Consider the following 26,511-nt stretch of genomic DNA (forward strand, 5'->3'; position numbering starts at 1 on the left):
GGGGTGGAGACGGTGTTTTGGCGCCCACAAAGTACGAATGGGGAAATGGAGGGAGAGAGGAAGGGGGAACCATGTCTTCAGGGCGCGCTTGTCCCAAATGCGAGGAAATTTACAAACTTAGCCCCCATTTAAAATTTCCTGCATCACAGCAATATTAGTCGGTTGGGGATAGGACGGTAATCTCGCATACACCGAATATTTGCCGACGGGAGTTTGTTTTTGGTGCCCACCGTGTATGAATCGGGGAGGGAGTCGATTTCGGCCGAGGAGACACTGTGTTTTAGCGCCCACCATGTATGAATCTGGGTGAGAGGTAGTTATATCACGTTTCAGTGAAATTACAAACCTACCCCTATTGAAACATATAGAAATCAAGCCCATAGGCTTTGCGCGGCAGGGATAGGCAGTAATTTCCATCTCGTAGATTTTGGTTTCCGGCGGTTACTACGACTTTCCCTGCTTCGTTCAAATTTTTGCAGAGCAAGAGTGCACGTTTACCATGCCAACTCAATTCGAATCCAGTGTGTATTCTATTTTTGTTCGGGCAGGATCCATTTTCGATTGGAATAAAATTCTATATACATCATTTTTTATATATATACTTTCAAAAGCACAACAAAGAATTCTTCTCCTTTATATGTATAATATGATTTACAAATACAATGATATCCAAATCATAAGGTTGAATTCAAAAAATTTAAACCAAATAATGTCCTACTAAAATGTATGGATCAGTAATATCTACATATTAAATAACATAGATGCGTGTGAATTCATATGAGTATGCATGTTTGATAGATCAATTTTGGTTCGAGTATGAATTACATGTATCATCATCTTGAATTCAAATATTTGAATCCCTTTTATGTTGACTCCTTTCACGCCCATCTCTCTCGCATGCTCACTTCATGTTTCTCCTATCTTCGCAAACATGGTCTCTCGACGTCTCCCTTGAGAAGTGTCACACTCTCCCTATCGTTATACATTACACGGTTTTCATTATCTCTCACGTCTCTACAGTTCTCTAGTATCACTAGGTACCTAAGATTTCTTTTTCGCCGCCACACACATAGTCTCACTCGTCTTTCACTTTGTCCTTCTCTCTATGGAGTTCTCTCACACACCCTATATGTCTCCAGATATGACTCATACCACTAAAAATACTCTCTCCTGCAGACACAACATTTGTTGCGGTCTCCTTTCCGTCTCCATCCTAGTTATAAAACTGACATTATTCATTTGTTTACCGATCAGACAAACCCCCCCCCCATCTCTCTCTTTCTCTCTCACACACAACTCCTGCTTCCACTCCCCTTCCCGACTACCGTCTCTCTCACACACACACAAAACTCTCGCTTTCGCACCCCCGACTCATATTTCTCTCACAAATATTTATCGACTAGCCTCTAGATAGGTTTATACACCCGCACACTCGTGCTTCCACTATCGCATACATGTCTCTCTCACGCTCCTTGTATCTATGTAGATTTTTCCTCCCTTCTTGAGACACGCTCTCTCGATCGTGCACACACACACTATCGCCACATTTTAAGCTGATACCTCTTGCACACACACTCTTTGTGTCTTTGTCACACATGCACTCCGCCCTCCTCCTCTCTCCCTCTATCTCACACACACATGGGCTTTTTGCAACAACTAGCAAGATGCCCATGCGTTGCTGGGAACATCAAGATGCATTTGTATGAGTAGTTTATCTTGTGGGAGAAAAGGATGAACGAAGGAATGCCTTATTTGCAAATGTGGAGAGGGTGTGGGTATCTTTTTGCAAAATTGCCATAGTTTCCTTCCTATCCGCCAGATATAAATCGGACGGCCTATATTGCAGGATAGCAGGCACACCATCATCAGCAACTCTGTTTTTTATCTCTACTCTTATAAAAAGCATAGTCGGTGATGATGGTGTGCATGCCATCCTGCAATATAGGCTATCCGATCTATATCTAACGGATAGGAAGGAAAGTATGGCAATTTACCCGCACTCATCACCACATTTGCAGATAAGGCCTTCCATCATTCATCCTTTTCTCCCACAAGATCTTGATGTTCCGTGCAACGCACGGGCATCTTGCTAGTAAGAGTAGAAATTAGACATATACCACTTCTCGAATCTTGAAACCAACAACATTCCTCCCTTATCTCATCAAAACCGCCAAAGGAATATATTTTGAGTGAAACATAACATATTTTTAGTTATATACGTATTTCAAAACTAGACTCTTTTTTCTATCAACTCGGTGAATATGTATTAATCAACTTTGATCGTGTGGCAACACATCGTTCCACTATGTAGTACCTATAGATTTTTTAAGAAGTCAAACTTTGCAAACTTTGACCAAGTTTGTAGAAAAATATATTTATATCTACAATAGCAAAAAAATGATGGGAAACTACATCATATGATGAATCTAGTGATATATGTTTCGCACTGTAGATGTAAATATTTTTCTCCACAAACTTGGTCAAAGTTTGTGAGGTTTAACTTTTCAAAAAATCTATGGGCACTCCATTATGGAACAGAGGGAGCAGTTATTACCGCTGTATAATTTTTTGGACACCAGACAAACGGTGGAGTACATATACGAAGAGAAGAGGCGCACACACGCAGTCGTTCTCTCGCTATCTCGCACACATGAGAGTTACGTAAAGGCACCGTTAACAAATAAACCCTAAAACCCTAGGTGCACGATTGCTGCATGCGCGGGTACCGGCTACGTGGTGGAGCGCACCTTTGTAAGAATAGTCAGCTCGCGTGATAATTTGATCTGTAGGAGTTGATGGTCGGGACCACAGGTAAACGACCTGGAGGCAGTGGCTCGCCAGTTTCCACGGATCGAGTAGCCACGTTTAAAATATAATTTTTTTAGCAGGGTAAGAGTTCTGATATTCAATGGCACATTATAAGTATTAAGTAGTTTTTAGAACGACTGGTATGGAGCGAAAATGGAATTCATAACTACTACCTCCTTAGCATATGGTTGTATGGGTTTATGTTGTGAGATGTTGAACCTGGTAGTTCTGGGGCAAATACTATGGTTTAGATGTTGGTTTTCAATAATGAAAATCAGAAGGGGGAAATCCTTCTTTGATAAAAAAATTACTACCTCCATTCCAGTTTACTAGTCCCCACCGTAGTTTGGGTCAAAGTTTGTCCACAAATTTTACTTGTAAAATGTGAATGGAAAACGAAACTTTGTTATACCCAAACAAAAAAGGACTGGAGGGAGTGATTGCTCTGACACGGACGCGATGTCTCATAGCACAGGCATTGAACCGGCCCACCGGCCAAGAGGGCCCGAGTCGCTGCAGGCCCGGCTGAACATGCCTCCTTGCAGCATGCAACCGGCTTTAGACTACCCCACCTGCCTCCATTGAATCCGTGCATGTGCCGGCAACACGTCCTTCCGTGAGCCGGTCAGCATTTTAGAACACAAAAAATGACCAAAATATAATTAATTACGCATGGTCTTGACTTGTTGTGCTCGCAGTGGTAGCAGGAACTAGAGGTTTTTCTTTATTTATAACTCTCCTCACATTTTTTTGGCTTTTAAGTGAATCATGGTTGTGGACATTATCTATGAATGTGCAAATATCTGTGAACATGAGTTTGATGTGGAAGTTGAACTTGGAATGTCGGGCTTGCGTGTGAACTATACCATGTACAATGCTTCGTCTGTTATTGTTTGGAAAGTAATTGCTATTATTACATGACCCAAAAAAATTTATTTTGTGCCACATCAGTAGATGCACGAACATCACAACAGGCATGCTGACTGGATAAACATTTGAACCTAGCTATTATGAAGGAAATTTTGTATTGACAACAGTTTTAGATAGCAGGAGATGCCTAGCCTGCTCTGCCTCTGCTAGCTTATTTCTGGCTTCTTCCATCTCTTCTTTGGCTTGGGTGAAGAGAGCATCTGATTGCTCTTTTCGCTTCTTTAGAAACTCAGCTACATTCTCAAGGGCTGCTGCACGCTTTCTTTCAGCCTTTACTAGAGCCACGAGGACACGCAGCTGACGACTCCACCTGGCTTTTGTGTAGTCCAGCATCATCTGGGAATTTGCACCTTGTGTGTAATCCAGCATCATTCGGGAACTGGCACCTTGTGTGTAATCCAGCCTCACTTTGGAAACATGATCTTGAGGTTGACCATACTTCCCTCCTCGCAGGAACTGCATCCTGACATGAAGTTACTTCTTTTTTAGATCAATACTTAGAGCAACCCAGATCGATTTAGTAGAAGCCAGATAAACAGGACTCGCAGAAGTGAATTCAAAAGGAAAAATATAAAAATAGACTACAATGTGAGAACACCCACTTCCTACATCAAGCTAAAAACGAAAGCATTAGAACGATTAAGACTCTTCTTATTACACATCGAAGAACATGAGGCTAAGAGAAACAAAAACTACAACATATACACATCGAAGAACACGAGGCTAAACAAAACTAATTGAAAGGGTGTTACTTACTAAAGCTCATTTTACAGGTTCAGTGCAGCTCCTCTTTAACTTTCCACGCTCCTTGAAGATGTCCCCAATATCCTGTGTTTGGACTTCATTGCTCCTCTGCATGTTCGCACTCGTGGTTTTAAAATCTCAACATGGCAAGAAAAGTATACTACTAGTAATACTCACGGATCTTGTGGGCAACATTAAAGCACTCATCTGCAATGTTAGAGCATCTCCAACAAAAGTGCAACGCGCGTCGCTTTAAAAACGTTTACAATGCTGAGATCGAGAAGTAGAGATAGAGAGTAGAGACTAGAGAGTAGATGATAGTTCTCAACATAGATATAGCATAGATAGATAAAAAAATAGATAGTTTAACTACTCCTCATCGTCCGACTCCTCCTCGGTGATGTCCTCCTCTGGCGTCTCAATGTAGGCGTGAAGATATCGATCGTCGTCGGATTCCCAGGGCGACGCTACTCCTAGCTTCATGTTGAATTGAGCATCCACTTTTCGCGTACGCTTGTCCTCGCGATAGGCGGCTTGCTCCGCCCTCCTCTTCTCCCTCTCTGCCCTCCTTTGCACGTAGAACTCGCGCACATTGATGATGTCCTGCGGGAAGCGTTGGCGCCATAGCGCCACGGCTTCCTCGTCCATCTCAGCGATGCCGATACGGTGCTCCCGCCTCTGGTTGTCGCGACGATCCTCGTCGGTGATAAGTCGCGGCAGAGGCGCGAGCTCCTGCGCACGCTCCCGCGTCGGCACATTGGGGAAGGTCAATGTTCTATGAGGCCACCAGAGGCACCACGCCGCCGCATCGTACGCGCGGGCGGCCTCGTTGGCGGTGTCGAAATTGCCGAGGCTGAGGCGCATCCCACGGAACCGGATCTCGGTGGAGAAGCCGCCGGAGGGGCGCGCAGGGACGCCGCAGTAACCCCAAGTTTCTCGGCTACGCGGCGGCAAGGTGGCGCGGCAGCGGCGTGGCGAGAGAGAGCAGGGAGAGAGTGGTGGCAAGGCACAGAGCGGGGAGAGAGCGGTGGAAAGGCACAGACTAGTGGGAGGGTGTTGGATTTTATAAAGTGAGCCGGACGTCGCGCGCCAAAGCTAGCGCGCACTCGGCCGATTTTTCCCGCACATGCATGATCCTTTCCCAACATCCCTGCTATCTCTACTCTCTTCTCCACTATTATATTTATTTTATATTTTATATTTATCTCTACCTCTCTACTCTCTACTCTTTTTTCATTTAAAAAATAGAGTTGGTGATGATGGTGTGCCTGCCATCCTGCAATATAGGTTGTCCGATTTATATCCGACGGATAGGAAGGAAACTATGGCAATTTTGCAGAAATATACCCACACCCCTCTTCAAATTTGCAAATAAGGCCTTCCCTCGTTCATCCATTTCTCCCGCAAGATAAACTACTCATACAAATGCATCTTGATGCGTGCAACGCATGGGCATCTTGCTAGTTCTAAAAACCTTTTCATCATTTGCCACACTACTAGTTGTAAATAAAGAACTTCATAGACAAACTTGGGGTTTGCGAGCCAAAGTAAGATCAGCTCAGGATCATGGGACCCTTTTCTATCAGATAGGAGGGGCTCTTGTACAAAATAGAGAACCTACCCAAGCACAACGCGATATAGGAGCGACACACAATTACAAGCTGATATTCTGTTGGACAATGGAGGCTATAATCAATTACTTTTATGGGAACAATAGCAACCAGGAAATTTAAAGGGTAGGTATGCTATACATGTACTGCTAAGTGATTCAATACACACATTACCAATCGAGGAGGAGAACGATGGTCGCGGCGGCCTCTGTGCATCATGGTCAGCAACGGGAGTCAGTTCATTGTCCATGATGGTGGTGCTTCTGCGCTTGGCGTCGGCTTCCGGGAAGCAGATCCGAGACCATGGAAGATGGTGCCGGGGAAGAGGCTCCATGTATGATGACGATGTGGACTGGCTCTAGTGCGGCGTACGAGGTTGTCGATGAGGCAGATGCGTTGCGGTGGGCGAGTGCGCTGATGTAGAAGGGGAGGAGCACGATGGCTGCGGTGCCGTGGAGAAGTCTATTTTGCGGTGGGTATAGAAAATGGGGAGTATTCAGGTGTACTACTTTGGGTGCCGGAGTAGGGTTGGCTGGGTAGGGTGAACCTGAAGTTACGAAAATAGCCCCCTACCAAGAGTCATCCGTAGGCCTGTTCCGAAGGCTATGATGGTAACTTCGCACTGCTCCAATCAGGGTCGCGGGAGATTTTCCCGCCGACCTCAAAATTTTGTGACACTGAACTCCCCGTGTGGCGTGCTGGGTGATTGGGCTAAGCAACTAGGAGTAGTACTAATAACTACCAGTACTCCCTCCGTTTTTATTAACTTTGCATATCAGGTTTGACCGAAGTGAAACTTCCTAAAGTTTGACCAAGTTTATAGAAAAATATAAACATTTACCATAACAAATATGTATGATGTGAAAGTACATTCAATAATGAATCTAATGGTATTTATTTCTTACTGTATTGTATCTGTTAATATTTTTTGTTATAAACTTTCTGAGAGTTTACAAAACTTGACTTTGACCAATGCTAATACGTGGACTTAAATAAAAATGGAGGGAGTACACATTTGTTTTCTTAGTTTGTACTGAATTAATCATTTGTTGTAATTGTGAAATAAATATATAGGCTACTACTTCGAATGTAGTGGTCTATACAATTCAATAGTTACAATCATTGTTGAATTCCAAGATGTATACGAGGTCTATAGTACTTCACAATATGCTCAAACTCACATAAACCCAGTCAAATGAGAATCTAAATGCATTTCATAGTTACCACTTTGTAGGATGCAACAAAACCAACCATAACTCTACATCATCCATTATAAAAGCAACATTTTGAACACATCCCAATGTGTGAATGAAACGTATAGAGAGAGCTTGAGAAGATGGAGCATATAGGGCGAGAAAGATTGTATGTATGTGGACGAGAGAGTAGGAGACCAACCTAACGAGACAGAGAGAGAGAGAGAGAGAGAGAGAGAGAGAGAGAATGAGAGAGAGAGAACAAGAGAGGAAGAAGTTAGGTCTGTGAGAAAGATGGAGACATGTAATATACGTGAGATGCATGTGCATCGGGATCCTGTACACATGGAAGGAGAAGAGACAACATGTTTGATGAGAGAGCTAAAAACATGGACGAGAGGGGAAGGATCTCGTGGGTTGAGGGATTGATAATTTTGTGCGGGGGAGAGAGGGATTGGTAATTTTGTGCGGGAGAGAGAGAGAGAGAGAGAGAGAGAGAGTGGGGAGGAGTCAGTTAACTATCGTCACATCATCCTTCTTCCAAATGGCTCCGCATTCTCTAGTGTAGTGTGGTCACCGTCTTCGATCTCCTCGATACCCTCTTTGAAGATTGAGGTGTCTTGCATGTTGGCGTGCAGAGAAGCACAAGCGAGAGTGGTCGTCATATAACCTTGGATGGGGATGAATTGTGTGCTCGGGGGAGGGGGTGTGTCTATGTGGTGTGTGTGTGTGTCAGATATTGAGAGAAATCAAACCAATGGAGAGAAATGTGTGTGTATGTGACGGAAAGATACATGCTAAATAGGGTTTTCACGAAGAGATTGTGCGTGCGAGATAGAGAGCGGTGTGCGGGCCTTGAGGTGGGCAGGGGCCGGGTGAGGGTGTCAAAATGTGTGCGTTGATGCATGTGTTACATGCGATGGGACGGACGAATCGAGAGAGATGGTTGTTGTGTTACGGATGCTCCTCTTTCTCCCTCTCTCTCTCTCTCTCACACACACACACACACGCAAGTAAAATAGAAGACCGTTCTCTCATGTATACACAATGTATCGACAACTGTCTATGTCACACACACAAAATTAGTATTAAAAAAACTAGGGCGCACCTAAAACGTCCAAATCCAAATAAACACGAACTGGAGCTAAATTCAAATATATGGAAATATTGTAGCGTGAAGAACTTTTCCAGGAAAAAAAAGTTGAGTGGTGTTCGGGGATTTTTTTCACACACAAAAAAAGGTTCGATGGATGTCCTTCGAGAGGATTCCGTATCATGGTTGTGGTAACTAATATAAGTGATGCCTCAGTCTAACGTTTACGTGTACTAGTACGGTTTTCTTTTAAGTTTGACCAAACCTATATAAAACTAAACTAAGCTCCCATACGCGCACTCATTAATATGCCGGCGCCCGCCTGCTCCCGCCAACAATTTCTCGCCCATCACCACCATCCCTGTGGCATGAAGCCGAAGGATCGCATGCTCACGTCGTTTGCAGTCCCTCCTCACGATGCCGCCGCGCTGCCAAGCACGCGAGCAGCTGGTGAAGCCGCGTCCATGCACGTAGCATACGAAGAGGAGGACGAGCGCGTGCTCCAGCACGCCGGCGAGGAGGAACTAGCATGTCATTGTCGTCTTCGCTCGCGCAGAGGAGGCGCGCATGGTGGCTGTCATGGCGGAAGCCAGCCGCGCCCGCGCCAAGCCCGCAAACCGGGTGCGGACGCGGAATCTACCTTCGAGACCTTGAATGCCACATGGATCCTGCAATCTGAAGGAGCAATTTGGGTCAGTCGACTCTTGTGAGCCGTTGGATGCAGCATGGATGGCTAGAAGGGCTTCTTCAACCTCCGCATTGATGCACTGTTCATCTTCTCAGCCCGCCACACGCCTAACCGCCTGCCGCCGCCGCCCCGCCCTCCCCTGAACCGCCTACCACCGCCATGCTCCCCCCGGCCATCCGTTTAACCCCGGGCACGAACCATTTTTTCCAGCGAGCTGCATTCCACACCCAACACTCATAAGATAGATCATGGGCACCCTGCCACCCTAATATAGATATTGGGGTAGCTTCTCTGTCGTCTTCTTCCTTTGCTTCGTTGAACTTCTTTCACAAATTGACTGTCCCAAATTATACTACTAGTACGAACGTATTAAGTATAGTAGGAACACGAAGATACGAGCAGTAGTACCAAGTGCAAGAAGAACAGTAGTAAGACATAGTACTAGTACTACTGTATGTACTAAAGAGTTCAAATAATGAGAAAGAACATAAAGTTCAAATAACGAGAAAGAACATAAAGTTCAAATAACGAGAAAGAACATAAACATAGTTCTGCTGGGGGCTCAGCACAACACAACCCTGAAATAAAACTAAGCAACTAGTCTACTTGACACTGCAGTAGAACCAGCATGAGCGACGGCACTGCCACCTTACTCGGAGTCCGAGTCCGAGTCCACGTCCTCGACTTCGTCATCTTCCCTCTTCCTCTTCCTCTTCGCCGACGCTTCTTTGCTTGAACCGGACACTAGGCTCTGTTTCTTCATCCAACCCTTGTAGATATTTAAATAAAGGTAGGCCTCCATTATTGCGTACAGGATGTGATCTTCACCTAACGTCTTCGACTCCCATGCATGATGAAACTCGTGGTGAGGTTTCTTCAGTTTAGCGTACGAAGGATCAATCATGGCTACTGCCAGGGTCAGCATTGAAGGTTGAGAGGACACCAGGCTTGCCTTCTGGAGATCAAAGGGCTGGCCTACAACGAGGCCTATCCGACCCAGGACATCCCTATCGTTCCTAAAGTCTATAGTAACGAATTACTCTCTTTCATCCTTGAGGAAGTTCTTAAAATCCTGGCACTCAACGTCGGCATGGCATATGTGGTAGACCAAGCACACGTTATGTACGCAAACCTGGATCACGGTGGGCTTCTTCTTCTCTGCCTCCTTTAGAATCTTCTCTCTTTCCAGGACTGTGGTGTACTCAACATCTAGCCCAGCGACCCACTCATCCTTTGAACTGTTGAACATGCCTATGAAGCGAGCAAGGCATGCTTTCACCGTCGCGGATCCACATGTGTAGATGAAGATGAACTCATCGCCGGTGATGGCTCTAACCTGGTACTCATCGGCTACCATGGAGATTTGGGAGGCCATGGATTTTGGAGGAGGGTTAGGAGAAGTTGAACTGGTGTAATGTGAAAGGACGAGATGACTGGGAGCGAACTGTTCTAAGGTAGTAGTAGAAGACGGGGACGAGTAGGGCGTGCGAACAGCATGGGGTTGTTGGCTTGCCCAGTGGATAAATGGCTGCAAGCCCCCAAAGAGTTCTCGAGTACTATGCGGGACCCACTAGATGTCATGTCTACTAGACCCATATCGTAGGCCTGATGGTATAGCTTCCGCTTGTTCGGACACCATGTCGGCGTGTGGATGTAACTTCACTTAATTCCGTCAATCGTCGCGCCTCCCATGACCTTCGCCTCCCTCGCGTGGTCGCACCCTTTGAGACTTCGACCGGCTATAAATGAGCAATTTTTTGCCTGGTCCGCATGCATGATACTCCCTCTGGTCCTTTTTACTTCCGTCAACCGTTTGCAAAGTGTTTGACCAAATTTATACTAAAAATATCAATATCTACAATACTGATTATAATGAGTATAAGAACTACGTTTCATAATGAGTATAAAAATATTGATTTGACATTGTGAATGTTGATACATTTTTCTATAAGTTTGGTCAAAGTAGAGGTACATTGACTTCAAACAAAACTTAAATGCACAATGCAGACTAGTTCCTCCGTCCACGTGCGTGCCATGTCCTATCTAGTCATCACAACAAGGTTAGCTATTAGAGTACTACTACCTCCCTTCTAGTTTAAAGGGCTCGATTAAAAAAATTCACCTACTCTTACCAAGATAGAGGCGGTGGAATAGTTTTTGTAGTATGCAAAAGTACTCAACTAATGTTGTCATTCTTCACAAAAAAATGTGTTTACCAATGCATTATCGCATTGCATGCATGCATGAACACTAGTTACTCTAACCCCCCTCTCTTCTTTAATTCTTTGCGACATCAGCATGTTTGCTATTCCTGTGTGCATGATACCAGCTAAGATACCACCATTATGGCCATCCTTTATCATCGCATGCAATAATTTAGTGCACCTTGAAATATGACCATGTGTGGGGCGTGTATGTTTTTAATGACTTGAGACTATACCTAGCCCGGCATGCAAGATGACTTATTATGCACTGTTCCCCATACCTGTAGGAAGCCCGTTCGTCTCCAAATCTTTTCCTCTCCATGTGTGAAAACAATATGCCTGCTTGACTCCCCTTCTCCCTCCGGTGGTCCCACCACTCCACCCCGTGTGGAAAAAATCTGCATGCATAACTCTCCTCCCCCCGCGCTCGTCCAATCCGTTGTGACCAGCAATATTTCCACCCCCTCCCTCCCCTGTAATTTACTCCAACAAATATGCCCACATAGCTATTATGTTAATCACGCAACATATCTTACGGTACGCTGCTTCAGTTACTTAACTGCATGTGCATTGGGTCATTGCCATATGGGCCCAATAGGGGTCTGGCCCACATGTCAGTGACGCAACTGGACCTGCAGTTAAGTCAGCGCAGCTCGGTCCATATCTTACGTAGGTGTACCATTGCTCGCTATAAATACTGCGCCTCCCACGGCATTCGGAAGAACGCTCACGTTCATCGCTATCTCCTCCTCCTCCCTCTCATGCCGACCACCATGGCATCGCCCCTCCCAAGCCCTAGGCGCCCCTTGCTGCACCGCGCCGACAGTCATGCGTCACCGTTCAGTTCGTCACCAGCACTAGTCGAGGAGGACGCATCAGCGTTCCGCTCCTCAGTGCGACGCGTCGAGGTGGACGCATCGGCATTCCCAATCTCGCTAGCACGCGCGTCGGAGGATGCGTCGGCTCCCCGCTACGAGGAGAACGCCGTGCCACCTGCCGAGCCCCCCAGCCTTGAGGAGCTTTGGAAAGAAATGGATGTCACCTTGTGGGAGGCTTTGCCTCCGATGGAGCGCGCCAAAATAGAGGCGGAGAAGAAGGTCGAGGAAGAGAAGCGCGCCGTGGGACAAGCTGCCTGGCAGGCCTATGTCGCGTCTAAGAGAGTCAGGCAATTGGCTCTTTGGCAGAAGGCTCATGCGAGGGCCGTTAGGGTGGCGGAGGACGCCCGTGCCAAAGCCCTGAGTGCAGTCGGGCCCAAGGGCCTCATCTATGCTTGGCGGTACATGGACCTGGTGCACGCTTCCAGCGAGGAGGAGTTCCTGTTGGCGCCGGATCACCACACTGGTGAGATCACGCTCGCCCGCCGGCAAGCCACCAATCCGCACCCCATGAGTTGCGAGGCTGAGGAAGAGGCGTTGTGTCGGCGCACTGGGAAACGGCCGCGCACCAGGGCACTCGTGGCGCGCCACAAGCGCTCTTGCGAGCGCCATGGCTTTTACTAGGAGTATAATTTAGTTCCATAAGGCTATCTCATTAGTTTTGGGACGCAAATGATAAATCCCGATCGTCCTTAATTAAGTATGTAAAAGGGAAAGTTTGGAAACCTTGTGTATCCGTATGCATTTTGTAAGTACGTGCATATAGCACAAACTTTACTATATGCTATCGCACTACATGTCTCTCTCTATATATGCTTGTAGACTGTGCTACTCCCTCCGTCCAAGTGAATAAGTCATCTTTGGTTGTGCACCGTGACCAAGAAGGAGGGAAGACTTATACACCTAGATGAAGGGAGTACTACTATTACTTATGTACGTGCAAATGCATGTTTTAACATTACAATGCGATTTTTGTAAAAGTAGAAAACAACACTAGTCAAGCTTGTGAAACGATTCAATGCAAAACAAATGCAAAAATGCTTGTTTGATTGTTTACTTTTAGCTTCCTTCTCTGTGGTTATTTCTCTGTCGTACTTTGTACGGAGTATCTCACTGGTCGGAAAGGCATGCAAATTCCCAAACCGCTTCCTACACCCTTTATCAATTTTTTTGCCTAACAAGTTGTGCCATGTAATTGGAATTCCAACTTGAGTACTACTACTAGTAGGAGTAGCAGGGGCCAGTTCTTTTAGGCTTCTAGATTAGTAATCCCATAACTACTACCTCCATCCTGGTTTATTGGTCCCCATCGTAATCTGTGTCAAATTTTGATCATAAATTTAACTAATGAAATGTTAGTGCATGTCACATGCACTAACATTTTATCAGTTAAATCTTTGGTCAAAATTTAGCACAAATTACAATGGTGACAAATAAACCAGGACGGAGGTACTAATAGTAGTTTAGAAGTACAAATAAATGAGTGAGGCGCCTTAATGTTACTCTCCACTGTGACTAGTCTTATGGCGAAAGCTGGGGGAAAGGCGCCAAAAGAACTGGCCCTAGGAGTAGTAGCTAGGGATACTAGGAGTAGTAGCTAGGGATCGAGTGTGCGAGATGAACCGGAGAAAGTAAATGCAGAGAGATGAAATGCAAAAAAGACGAAGGGATGTGATGGTTGCTTGTCCGTTTATTTTACCAGGCCACTTATTACTGGGAGTGGTTGGGTTTTGTGATATGACGGCTTTATTGCCGCGCCACAAGAGGGGTGAGACTCCCATGTTGCGCCGCCCTCTACACTAGTACTACATCGGTCATGGTTTATCCCCCATTGAATTTGACTGAAGATTTAACTGACAAAATGTTAGTGCATGTCAACAAAAACAATATCGTTGGATTCATATTTGAACATAGTTTTCAATGATATAACGTTAAGTGACATGCATCAGCATTTATCGTACTATATATAATGTTAGTTCAATTTTTGGTCGTACTAATCTATAGTAAGGTGCCCGTGCATTGCATGGAAGAGTGAAATCCATTGTTCGGGGAGTTGTTTATTTTGACAAAGGATGTGGGGGTCATCTCATGTGTAATGGGTATCGATAGGTTTCTTCGGATATTATTTCATCTCTAGAGCTCACAAACATCCGGGTGAAATAGATAAAAGAGTATCTTTTGCAAACAAAAGCGTTCAACTATTCAACCTGCATCCAAAACTTGTGAAGAAATAACACTTATTGTGCATTGCAAGAAATGATCTTCAAGAATTAGTTTTTGAGGTTCCATTATTATACATGTTTGCTACAGATGACATGGCACTTCCTTATAGTCAACAGTTGGCTATACTATTTAAGTATTAACCATGCCCTTATACACCTAGACGGAGGGATTAAATCAAGATGACTTGGAAGGGGGCAGAGGAGATGTAAGAAATGGTTCATCATAAGTATCTCACCAGTACTTGTCAGTGTTCTAGGAATGGGGGTCCCAGACTTGCCTGCCTGCGGCATGCGGCGTGGCTCAAGTGGGGGCCCAGCGTGGCCCATCTTCATCAGCTCAAGCTCAAGACCCTCGTGAGGGGCCAAGCCTCGCGGGGCGGACAACAGAAAGCTTCCTCAAAGGCAGCCTCATAAGGCAGGCTCACGAGGAGGCGGAGAGATCAAGGCAGGGGTATCTCGTGAGGAGCCCGTGACACAAGCCATGATGATCGAGACCAGGCAGGCGCCGGCCTGCACAGTGTCCTTGTTTCCCCTTTGGTGCAAAGGGGGCAAGCACAGGCCAAGCCACCGGGCAAAGGTTACCATTCCGGTGCAACGAGACCAAGACCAGCAGAGCGGCAGGACGGAGGTCACCGTGGAGCCCAAGATGGCGTCATCACCAGTACTTTTGGCAGCCGAAGACCACCTTTGGTCAGGATAACTTGTACTAGATGTTCCCCTTCAAAATGGCCAATTGTTGGCGCCCTTCTCGCTCATTATTTGGGGAGAGGCCCAGGGCCTCTATAAATAGAGCTAGCCACCACAGAGTAGCGGGCAGAGAGGAAGGGACCGAAAAAGAGAGATAGAGAGAGAGAGGCGATTGAACTCACCCAAGCAGTTCATCGCACCAGCTCAAGAACACCTCTCGCGAGGCTGTTCTCCCCTTGTACTGTTCATCATCAGCCCCTGAGGCAATCCACCACACCACACACTGGAGTAGGGTATTACACCACAACGGTGGCCCGAACTAGTATAAACCTTGTGTCCCTTGTGTTGTTCGTTGTTTCCAGCTTAGATCACGCGAGGAGATTGGGCGTAGATCGGTAGGGGAGATATCTCCGCGCGCACCCTAGTGTTCGAACCTCAAGGGTGTGTCGGAACCCAAAATCCGACATTTGGCGCACCGGGTAGGGGTGTGCCGGAATCCTTCTTCCTCCGGGTCGCATTCCGTTGCCTCGCCGTTCAGATGTCAAGCGACCCGGCTGCCAGCGCCGACCGCTGGGCAGCATGGCCCGCCAGCACCGTGTCACCGACCCAGGGCGGCCTCAACCTTGCGCCTTAGGCAGCCCGCGCTCCGCAGGGCGCTGCGGGGCGCGGGCAACGCGGCCAGACGCCACCTGCCCTCACACCACGGCAGGTGCGGGCCGCAGCAAGGGCCTCAAACCACACCGCAGCCACGGCGTCGTACACCCGACGGGAGCAAGCAAACTCCAGGGCCGCGCTCACGGTGGCCCGGGAGCTGCTACGGTGTCGGCTGTTGGAGGGCGGCCGCGACGTATTGCTGGAGCGAGTCGCCAAGCTCTTGGACGCCGCCGCCTCAGGGACACCTCCCTTCTGCGTCCAGCTGCCACCCCAGACCCAAGGCGGGCCGTATGGCGGCGTCGTGCACGCGCACGCAACTTCCGGCAGACTCCAGGGCCCACTCGGCGTCAACACCCCCGCCGGCACCGGGCGACAAGTCGCGCCGGCCTCTTCTTAGGCCAGCAAAGGGGTGCCCGCCGTGCCCTTCAGCTTCGGCGGACCGCCGCGCCATCACCCCCAAGATGGCGCTCCAATTAGGTTGTGTGGCATGCGGGGCACTACAGCGAGGCGCACGGGGCGGTGGCCCTAGAAGTTTATGTGCCCCGCATGGTGGATCAGGGGTGCGCACTGGAAGAAGATCATGGCTCATTCCTCAGGCCAGGCTGGGGCGAGGAGACGCCATGAGCTAAGCTCTTTCAGGAACCACAAGAGAGCCTCGACAGCCGCACCGGCGACGGCCACTATCGGGTACCACTCATCCCTCAGGAGCAAGCTTATGCTAACCATGGGTCGCAGGAGATACAGGTCACCGCAGCAGGTGGCTGCCCCAATTCTGCAGCCTCATACCCCTCGGGAGGAGGGCGCAGGGGGCTGCAGGAGAGGGGCCGAGATTCGGGTTCGTCCCCACGGCGGTCGGAGCGAGGCGTTCTCAGGAGGTAGGCCCCCTACCGGGGAGGTACCCCAGGGCCTGCCCCCGGTAGGGGACCCGTGGTCGTCGGGGGAACAGCTGGCGACCGCTCTGTCCCATTGGCGTCGTCCTGGTTTCCGGTTACCGTTGATGGCGGCAGAGTGAGGCGCAAGGCGGGGCCCTTGTCTGGCGATATGAAGCAAGGCCAATACCTGTGAAGAAGGTCCAGTGCCTGTGAAGCTCGCCGCCCGTGACACTCTCATGTAATAATGAGTGGGGTTGTACACGTCCTAGAGTCTCCGGAGAGCCTCCCTCGGGCCTCGGGGGCTCCCGTGCACGCCCAGCGGCAGCACTTAGCTCCGCGCTGGTGAGAAGACATCGAAGACTAGACTAGGTGCCGGACGCGGCCTTTTGCTTTTGCCTTTCCTTGTTGACAAAGTTCTTCGATTTGGATTTGAGTTGGATTTGAGCTCGATGCTTGCGTGTGTTTGGGGGAGGGGTGTTTAGTCTCGTTCGAGCAATCTCTCGCGTTCTGGTTTTGGCTTTGCATCCAAAGTGAACATCGTCTGCCCCCCCCCCTCGCGAGCCCCTCGTGAGCCGGGCCGGGCCAGGCACGTTCACAACCAGGACCGCTATTACCACACCCTTTCCAGAGGTTTTCATCGCGGGATCCACAAGTTAATCAGAAGACACCCGAGGTGCAGTGGTCCCATAGGCCCGCTCGGGACTCGTCGGGGTCGGATGGTACACAAGTCAGCTGACCCATCACCGGGCCAACGGCTAAGTTCACATGCAACATTATGCTTACCAGGGTACTAATTGCAAACCTTTACATGAGGGGCTTCCCCTCCCAAAATGCTCTTACATCCTTCAGGGCCAAGCCCGGACCTTCTTCGTGCAGGTTAAACAGCAGTGACATGCGGTCAGTCGAACATATCACTCACTGCGTCTTCTTGGGCATCCTCGGAGGCATCACTGGCGTCGTTAACATTGCCGCCGCCGCCAGCATCTCCATCAGCGCCAGGCTCGTCCATGACGCCACCTTCATTGGCGCCCACGACCACGCCATCATCATCAGATGCAAAGGCCCTGACGAGGGCATCCACGTTGTCCTCCACCCACCGCGCCAGGTCGCCCCGGACGGCAATGGGCACGGGTGCGATGGCAGCGTCGAAGTCGAAGTGGGGGTCCCTGTCCTGTAGATGGCTGAAGACGCGGGAGAAGGCACGCCCGAGCAAGGCTCGGCTCCTCTCTTCGACAAGCGAATGGGACCTCTCGGATCGGTTCTCCAGAAGCATCACCACATCGGTGAAAAATTGGAGGTTGCAGGCGTAGTTGACCTCATGCGGCTCCTTAGCGGCAGCCTCGCAGATATAGCCCAAAGCTATGTTGGCCCTCTCTTTGAGCGTTTGAAGCATGGGGGCATGCACATGCTCCAAAACCCGCCGCCGACGGATCTCGTCCTCATTCCGCTGCGTGACGGCCTCGGTGTCATCAACCCTCTGTTGGAGAAGAAGCTGCTCGGCCCGGGAAGAGGATAGCTCTGCCTGTGTCGCGCTGAGGGCGGCTGCGGAGGACTCCGCACGCCGCATCACTTCGGTCAGTTTGGCCCTGAGGGCTCCGATCCTGCCCTCGGCCTCGGCCTTGATCAGCCCCAACCTCGTCTCGTATTCGTGCTTGAAGGCTGAGCGAACTTCTGCCATGCGGCGATCGACTTCTTCCTAGGCCCGGGCTTCGCGCGCGGCAAAGTCATCCTCCGCCCGGGCCACCAGGCGCTCCCTCGTCTCCAACCGCTCAAGGTCAAGGTTGCGCTCGGCGGCCTCCAGCGTCAGCGCCTCCTCGCGCTTCAGAAGCTCCGCCCGGTCAACAGAGGCCCCCTCCATCGACTCAAGGGCCGCCTGGCGCAGTTCCACTTGCTGCTCCAGGGAGTTGCTCCAAGCTTGGAGCTCCCATGCGCGCTCCTCCGCAGCCTTGCGCCGTCGGTCTGCTTCCCGAGCCTCCTCGACGGCCTGGGAGCAGGCCTCCCGTGAAGCTACCAGCGACGCTTCAGCCTTCGCATTGTCAAGATCACGTTGGTGACGCACGAGGGTGACAGCTACCTTTAGTTTGTGCTTCTCCTCAGCAAGGCGCAAACCTTCGGTCTCGAGGCGCGCATCCTCGTCAGCAAGCTCTGCCCCGATCCGGCTCACCGCATCCGCCGCCCTCTGGAGGAACTCTTCGTGAAGGGCGCGTCGCTCCTGAGCATGCCTAAGCACGTCTTCTACATCACCCTCTTCCACCGGAGCATGCGGAGGGCCCTAGGGCGGCAAGCCCCCTCCCGGCGCGGGACTGGGGGCTGGCGCCCTAGTCATCGCCAGATGGACCTCTCCAGGAATCTGGCCTGGCATCGGTCCACCCACGGAGGAGGAGCCAAAGACAGACTTCATCCATTCACCATCTATGATCAGAGGAGGAACGCGGGGCAAGCCGGATGTGCCCCAGGAGGACTCATGAAGAAAGGACAGCGGGCGCGCAGGCACGAGGTGCCCTATGGAACTGACCACTCCACCAATCGGTCTGGCAGCAGGGGTGCCGCTCGAGCTCGGTGGTCCCAGGGCCAACAGAGAAGGCGAAGCTTGGGGGATGGCTCCCGGGCTAACTCGGCGAGTTTCGCAGGGCAGGGCCTGAAAGGGCCACAATCAGTCGCAGGGATAGCAAAGTAAATGAGCAAGGAAAGAAGAAGACTTACTCGTCCATGGCAAAGTACTTCCTGCGCTTCAACAAGCAGCGAGGGCGGTCGTTGCCACCCAAGGCCTCCTTCCTCTTGCGGAGGGCCTCGAAGTCTACGCAGAACCAACCTAGGCGCTCGGCGCAGGGGTCGGCCTCTGGTGCGGAAGAAGCGTCAAGATGATCAGCGTTGGAGGAGTCAGCCTGAGGGGCGCCGTCAGGCGTCGCCTCGCGAGGAACGGCTGGGGGCTTGGGAGCCCCGGCCACAGGAACCATAGGCCGCGACTCCGCACCTGACGCCGCTCCAGGGCGGGCCTCGGGAGACGCCGCCTTCGAGGCTTCTCGCGGCACCGACACCTCGACATCGGTCGCCTCAACTCCCACCGATTCTCGTCTCCCCGCCCTATCGCCCGAGGAAGGACCGCTGTGAGTGGCAGGGGAAGCAACCACGGTGGCTGGGTTCTCGCGAGGCCCCATGAAGCCAGCCGGGCACAGTCCCCACTCGTCAAAGCTGGGCATCTGCCTCACAAAATCGGCCCTGCCGGAGCAAAGATGCAAGAGGACACCATTGCTTCAAAGGCTGCCTAGGGAAGGATCGCCAGTCAAGACCCTGAGCACCGTCCGCAACACTTCAGGTGCCAAGTCCTCCTCCTGAAGCCGCATGCGGTCTCTATGCCCCGCAAAGTCCCACATCCGGCGAGAGTGGCGCTGAAGAGGAGCAATGCGACATTGGAGAAACTCCTTCACCACCTTGGGTGCTGTCACATTGAGCGCCCTCAATCTCTGGAAGCGGCGCCAGACGAAGGCGAGCCGGGGGCTCGCGAGCACCTCATGGTCCCAACCCACATGAGGAACAGCAGGCGAGGTCGGGTGCGAGAGTAGAGGGTTGGGCACTCCAACGTCCATGTACAGCCACCGCTCTCTGAACCTGGCCTCAGGAGGAGGAAGGCCGAAGTCGATCCCTGAAGCGGCCGTCTCTGGCACGACTAAGAAGCTCACACACCCTGGGCACTGAGTGGGATTGCTCAGGCGCAAGTAAAAGAAGTGGCGTAGCAGGGCAACAGAAGGAGGAATGCCTATCATCGCCTCACAAACAAAATCAAAGACAGCCAGAAGGGTAATGGACTCCGGCCCGAGGTGCATCATATGGATCTGATAATGGGAGAGCACCGCATTGAAGAAGGCGGAAAAGGGGGGAACCAGACCCGCCCATAGGGCATCGGCGAAGAATCGGACCTCCGTGACGATCCTATCAAGGGAGGCATGGGACGCATGCCAGACTGTGGTCCTGCTGCACTCGTTGAAGATCGTGGCAAGGGTGGAGCGGACCTTGTTCAAGGCTTCTGGATTGAGTATGATTGACCGAGCAATGGCGGGGGCCGCCGCCGGAGGTGTGCGGAGCGAAGGCGTGGGCTTCTTTCCCCTTCCTTTCTTCGTTGGCGCCTGGCGGTGAAGAGAGGGAAGAACTCGAGCCGGGTTGGCAGCAGAGGCTGGAGCTCGAAGAGGAAGGAAAGGTAGGAGGCGAGCGAGCAGCGGAAAGGAGGAACAACTGTGTGCAACTGCGGGTCCGCTTAGACGGGCGCGCAACAAGGCATCATGGGGAAGCACATACACCCACGTCCAATCAATCGCCACGCGGCACCCGAGGCCGCAGGCTTTTGGGATCCGTGGCGCTTCGCGCTCGCCCCTTCGCTTCCCTACTAGGCCAAGCCCGGGCGCGCCTTGGGCCCGGGGGCTACTGTCGACGTTCTGGGAACGGGGGTGTCGGTGTCAAATCCGGCGGATCTCGGGTAGGGGGTCCCGAACTGTGCGTCTAGGTGGATGGTAACAGGAGGCAGGGGACACGAAGTTTTACCCAGGTTCGGGCCCTCTTGATGGAGGTAAAACCCTACGTCCTACTTGATTAATATTGATGATATGGGTAGTACAAGATTAGATCTACCACGAGATCAGAGAGGCTAAACCCTAGAAGCTAGCCTATGGTATGATTGTCTGTTGTCCTACGGACTAAAACCCTCTGGTTTATATAGACACCGGAGGGGGCTAGGGTTACACAAGGTCGGTTACAAAGGAAGAAATATACATATCCGTATTACCTAGCTTGCCTTCCACGCCAAGTAGAGTCCCATCCGGACACGAGACGAAGTCTTCAATCTTGTATCTTCATAGTCCAGCAGTCCGGCCAAAGGATATAATCCGGCTGTCCGGAGACCCCCTAATCCAGGACTCCCTCAGTAGCCCCCGAACCAGGCTTCAATGATGATGAGTCCGGCGCGCAGCGTTGTCTTCGGCATTGCAAGGCGGGTTCTTCTCCAACTTTCAAGTGTTCGTAAGCAGTGTCCGGCTCCATAAATGTTGAACCTCTTGGCTTCTGTGCCCAATAAGGGCTATCTCCCACGCGTCGAATGAATACGAGGCGCCAGGGCATTTTTACATTTGCCCCCCTAGCCAGATAAATAAATTGTCTATTAAAGGGACGGGGATTCTTAGATCCAATCCATATCATCCTCCCCCAGCGAGAATTCATCGGAGCGTGCTTCGGAAAGATCCATTCCAGCATGGCCGACCTCCGCAGCTCCTCATCCCGCCCCCGTAGCCCTAAGCCCGGTAATTGGGAGAGGTGTTCAGTCCCGCATAGTCGATTAGTCAAGCTGCAGACTAAGGGATTTCTCCTTCCGGCGTATATTGTGCCCGTTCGAGCCGGGCTCGCCACCTACAATGGCGAGGCGCAAGCGGAGAGCCTTCCTTGTCCCTCCATGGGGGAACGGGTCTGCCTTGTTCCTTATTTACTAAGGGGGCTCGGATTTCCAATTCACCAATTCCTCCGCGGGCTCCTGGAGTTCTACGCCCTCCAATTACACAATCTCACCCCTGCCTCCATTCTACATATCGCCGGCTATGTTGCTCTCTGCGAGTTGTTCCTGGGCTGCGAGGCTCACTTCGAGCTATGGAAAAGGCTATTTTGCATTGTCCCTCGCACACAGAGGGAATCACTTTATCAAGTGGGCAGAGCCGAAATATGGCGCATTGCCGATACCGGATACCTGTCCGGTACCCCGAAGAAGCCGTCCGAAGACTGGCCTTCAGAATGGTTTTATATGGAGGACGTCCCCCTTCCGGACCCTGTTTGGCGGTGTCTACCTGAGTTCAACAATGCTCCTCTAAAGAAGCGCCGAAGTTGGCGCCCACGGAGCCCCCAGGTGGAAGACAACGAAGAAGTCATCTATCTGATGAACCGGATCAAAGCACTGGCTCGATCAGGATTGAAAATAATCGAAGTTATGTCGATTTGCATAATGCGGGGAGTGCAACCACTTCAATATCGTGGGCACCCTTTGTGGTGTTATAACGGAGCGGATGACGCCACCTGCTGCGGGAGTAAGGGTCCAGACAATGCTGCCGCTCTAGCGAAGATTCTGTCTGAACTGTTCAAGGGTGAGGAAGAGGAGTTCACCCGCATTAAGCCACGGGATGGATTCTCCATGTACAATCCTCCAAGCTGGGTAAGTTATATCTCCCTGCTCCCATTTTTCCCGCATTCTTAGTCGTAAGTATTCACCTTGCCACTTTGCGGCAGGAACTGCGAAAAGCCATAAAGGAGGTCAGCAGCCCTTCTCCACAACCAGAGGACCCTGACCGGGCCCTCGACTCCGGACTTGAAGAAGATCCGGTTATCTCCGTGGAACTGATAGATCGACAGTTCTATCAGTTAAGCTGCGACGACGCCCTGGTGGCCATTACGGCCGACTATCCTGGACTGCTCCCTACATCGCAGGTAAGAAAAATCAAAAATTCCCAACTCCAAAACTAGGATCCCCTTTTAGGCACTTCACCCACCATATACACATGGTATCTTTTACAGGGAAGGCATTCGGGACGCCCTGCCGAACCCGCAGCGGCTCGCCAACAAGAGGTGCCGAGGCCGGGTAGGCCGAAAAGGAAGGCGGTCAGGAGAGAGACGCCGGCACAAAGGTATAGGAAAAACCCCGCTCCATAGTTGTCTTCTTTCTCAAAATGTAATGACGCCCGTGTTTCTTTAACAGAAAGAACGCTCACCGGAATATGTCCGGCGATGCTGCCAATCAAGCTTCCACCAGTCGGGCGCCAGGACCGGACATGGAGGCGAAAGGCGATATGGGGCAAGCGCCGGATAATCCCCCTATAGAGGATGCAGATAGATTATCTGCTACAAACTCAGAAGTGGAAAGCGCCATGAATCATAGTCGCCGCCGGGCCGTACTCCGTGACGCTTGTTTCTCACCAGAGGCATTCGACGCTTTCAATTCTGGAGAGGCGTACCTCCGTGCTGCTCAAGATGGTCTAGCCAGAGCCACGGATCAGTATGTAAAGGATGTACGGGTGAGTAAATCTGACGATTTATATGTATCAGTAGCCCCTGAGACTTGAAACAGTTAGCAGAACTAATTTCAGGATCATCTTTAATGTGAAGGTTCTTACAAAGAAGAATACTAGGTTGTCCCAGGAGCTGGAGGAATGCAAGACCCAACTGGGGGCCGCTCTTGCCGCATTGCAGGAACAGGAAAAGCGTCCTGCTGGTAACATTTACTTTAAAGAATGGTGGTTACCATATAGTGTGCGGCGTGTCTGCAGATCTAACAGTTGATTTTGCAGATGTGTCCGGAGAAAGTCCGGGGGACCAGCATATTATGCGACAGCTAGAGGCTGGCAAACGCGTGCTGACTAAGGTTATGCTGGAGAAAAACAATCTCCAAGATGCCAACATTAAGCTAAACGTGGAACTAAAAGACGTTCGGGGCCAGCTTGCGGACTCCGAGAAGGAGAATAAGCGGCTTCGGCGCGGCATTTTCAGTAAGTGTTTGAACAAATCCTTTTTAAAAGAGTTCGGCGAAGAAGCTACCTAACCGCGTTATGTCTGTAGGTATGCTGATGGGTCGTCCCACGGAGGAAATGCCCGGGTCTGTGGGTGATCTTCTGTCCGAGCTGTCACATCTCACAAACAAGTTCGACAGGTGATGCAGAGTGTTGCCCAGTCCTTGTGGCCGTCCGTCTCCCTGCCAGAAGGCGTTGCAGAGCTTGTGGAGAAGCTGAAGGGAGCACGGCGGCGTTTCCGTTTATGGAAGATATCAGCCGGCCGACAGGGTGCCAGAGAAGCCTGGGCCATGGTGAAGACACGGTATACCAAGGCAGACCCAAATCACATGGCCGAGGTCGGACCTGTGGGGCCCGACGGAAAAGAAATCCCCGTTAGCTTAGTTTATGGGCAAGTAGAATTAGCCGCAAAGTATTCTCAACAGGATTGTAAGCTGGACTGCCTGTTGGATGGTATAGAGGAGGAATTTAGTCAGTCTGCATGACTATGTAATTAAAATGACATGTATAATGCCTTCTAGCCGGATTGTAGATCATTTGTCTTTGCGGACCTTTTCGCTTCAACCTCCGGGCCCGATAGTCCGAAGTGAATCCGAATACCCGCTCAGCTATATAAAACCAGGGTATGCGTGGAGACCATGTGTAGGGGTCATTAGTGCTTTATCAGACAAGTGCCCAACTAGTTATGTTATATTACATGGGTAGTAAGAAACATCTTCCAGGGAGAATAGTTCCGTTAAGGGTTCCTTTCCCTGGGTAAGCATGCCCTAAAGTGCATGTCCGGACTGCGATAAGAAACGCAGAAAAAGCATCTGGGGGCAGATATGGACAGTAAATAAAAATCATCTTTTGTTCACCAACCGAATATTCCCATAAGAATGCTAGCTTTCGGCTTCACCCAGTCTGAGGTACACATCCGGCTGACCCGGCAGTAACAATCGCAGAGGTGCTCCCCTTATGCCCTAGCTGAATTAGCAGGAACGTAGGGCATAAATACAAGAGCCAGGCAACCCAGCTTGGCCAAAACTTAAGTCATATCGATGCATATAATGGTGAAAAAAGGTACATGCGGAAGTATAACACATGTGTTGGGCGTGAGGCCCAGATAAATAATTTAAGCTTCTGTGAAAGAAGCCCCCAGGTATGAAGAGTGCGGCTAGCGCATTTGTAATGTACAAGCGAGGCACAAGGTGACCCTTGAAGGCCTAGAGAAATAATAAGAGAAAGAAAGAAAGGGAAACAAGACAGATGATGTATATGCAGAAAATGGACAAAGGGAGGGGACTAACACAGAGTCCGGTGCTAGGCGTAGAATCTTCGGAGCCTGGCCGCGTTCCATGGGTTCGGCTCGAGTCGACTAGTCGATGCATCCGGCAGGTGGTACGCTCCACCAATCAGAACTTGTCAATAATGAAGGGACCTTCCCATTTGGGCTCGAGCTTGTTCTTTTTCTTATCCGGCCGCCAACATTATAAGTTTTGGCCCGTACTTCTCTGCTTTGGTATCTACGAGCCTGTTGCTGATAAAATGCTCCAAGGTATCCAGACTGTCCTGCCGATTGAGCTCGGCTTCTCTTTCTTCGTACATGCGCACTCGAGGTGAGTCATGAATTATGTCACAGGGCAAGACTGCCTCTGCGCCGTACACCATAAAGAACGGTATATATCCAGTACTACGATTCGGCATGGTCCACAGCCCCTAGAGTACGGAGTTGAGCTCCTCTACCCAGTGTGTGTCAGACTCCATTAAGGAACGCACTAATCTAGGTTTAATGCCGCTCATTATAAGACTGTTTGCTCGCTCGACTTGGCCGTTGGTTTGTGGGTGATAGACTGAAGCATAATCGAGCTTGATGCCCATTTTGCTGCACCAGAGTTTTACCTCGTCGGCCGTGAAGTTCGTGCCATTGTCAGTGTTGATGCTGTGGGGGACGCCATAACGGTGTACAACCCCGGATATGAAGTCTATCACCGGTCCGGATTCGGCTGTTTTAACAGGTTTGGCCTCTATCCATTTGGTGAATTTATCCACAATGACCAGTAAGTATTTTTTCTTGTGGGTTCCCCCTTTAAGGGGTCCAACCATGTCAAGCCCCTAGACCGCAAAGGGCCATGTAATGGGGATTGTTTGGAGGGCGGTGGGTGGCATGTGGCTTTGATTTGCAAAGAGCTGGCAACTGGCGCAACGTTGGACCAAGTCCTGTGCGTCTGCCCGAGCTGTTGGCCAATAGAATCCTCTGCGGAAGGCCTTGCTTACAAGGGCCCGGGCTGCGGCGTGATGACCGCCGAGTCCGGCGTGAATTTCTGCCAAAAGATTCTGCCCTTCCTCTTCGGAGATGCACCTTTGAAGGACTCCGGTAGTGCTTTTTTTGTACAATTCTCCCTCGTGGACCCTGTAGG

This window comes from Triticum dicoccoides, chromosome 6A (assembly GCF_002162155.2).
Source record: "Triticum dicoccoides isolate Atlit2015 ecotype Zavitan chromosome 6A, WEW_v2.0, whole genome shotgun sequence".
NCBI lineage: Eukaryota > Viridiplantae > Streptophyta > Magnoliopsida > Poales > Poaceae > Triticum > Triticum dicoccoides.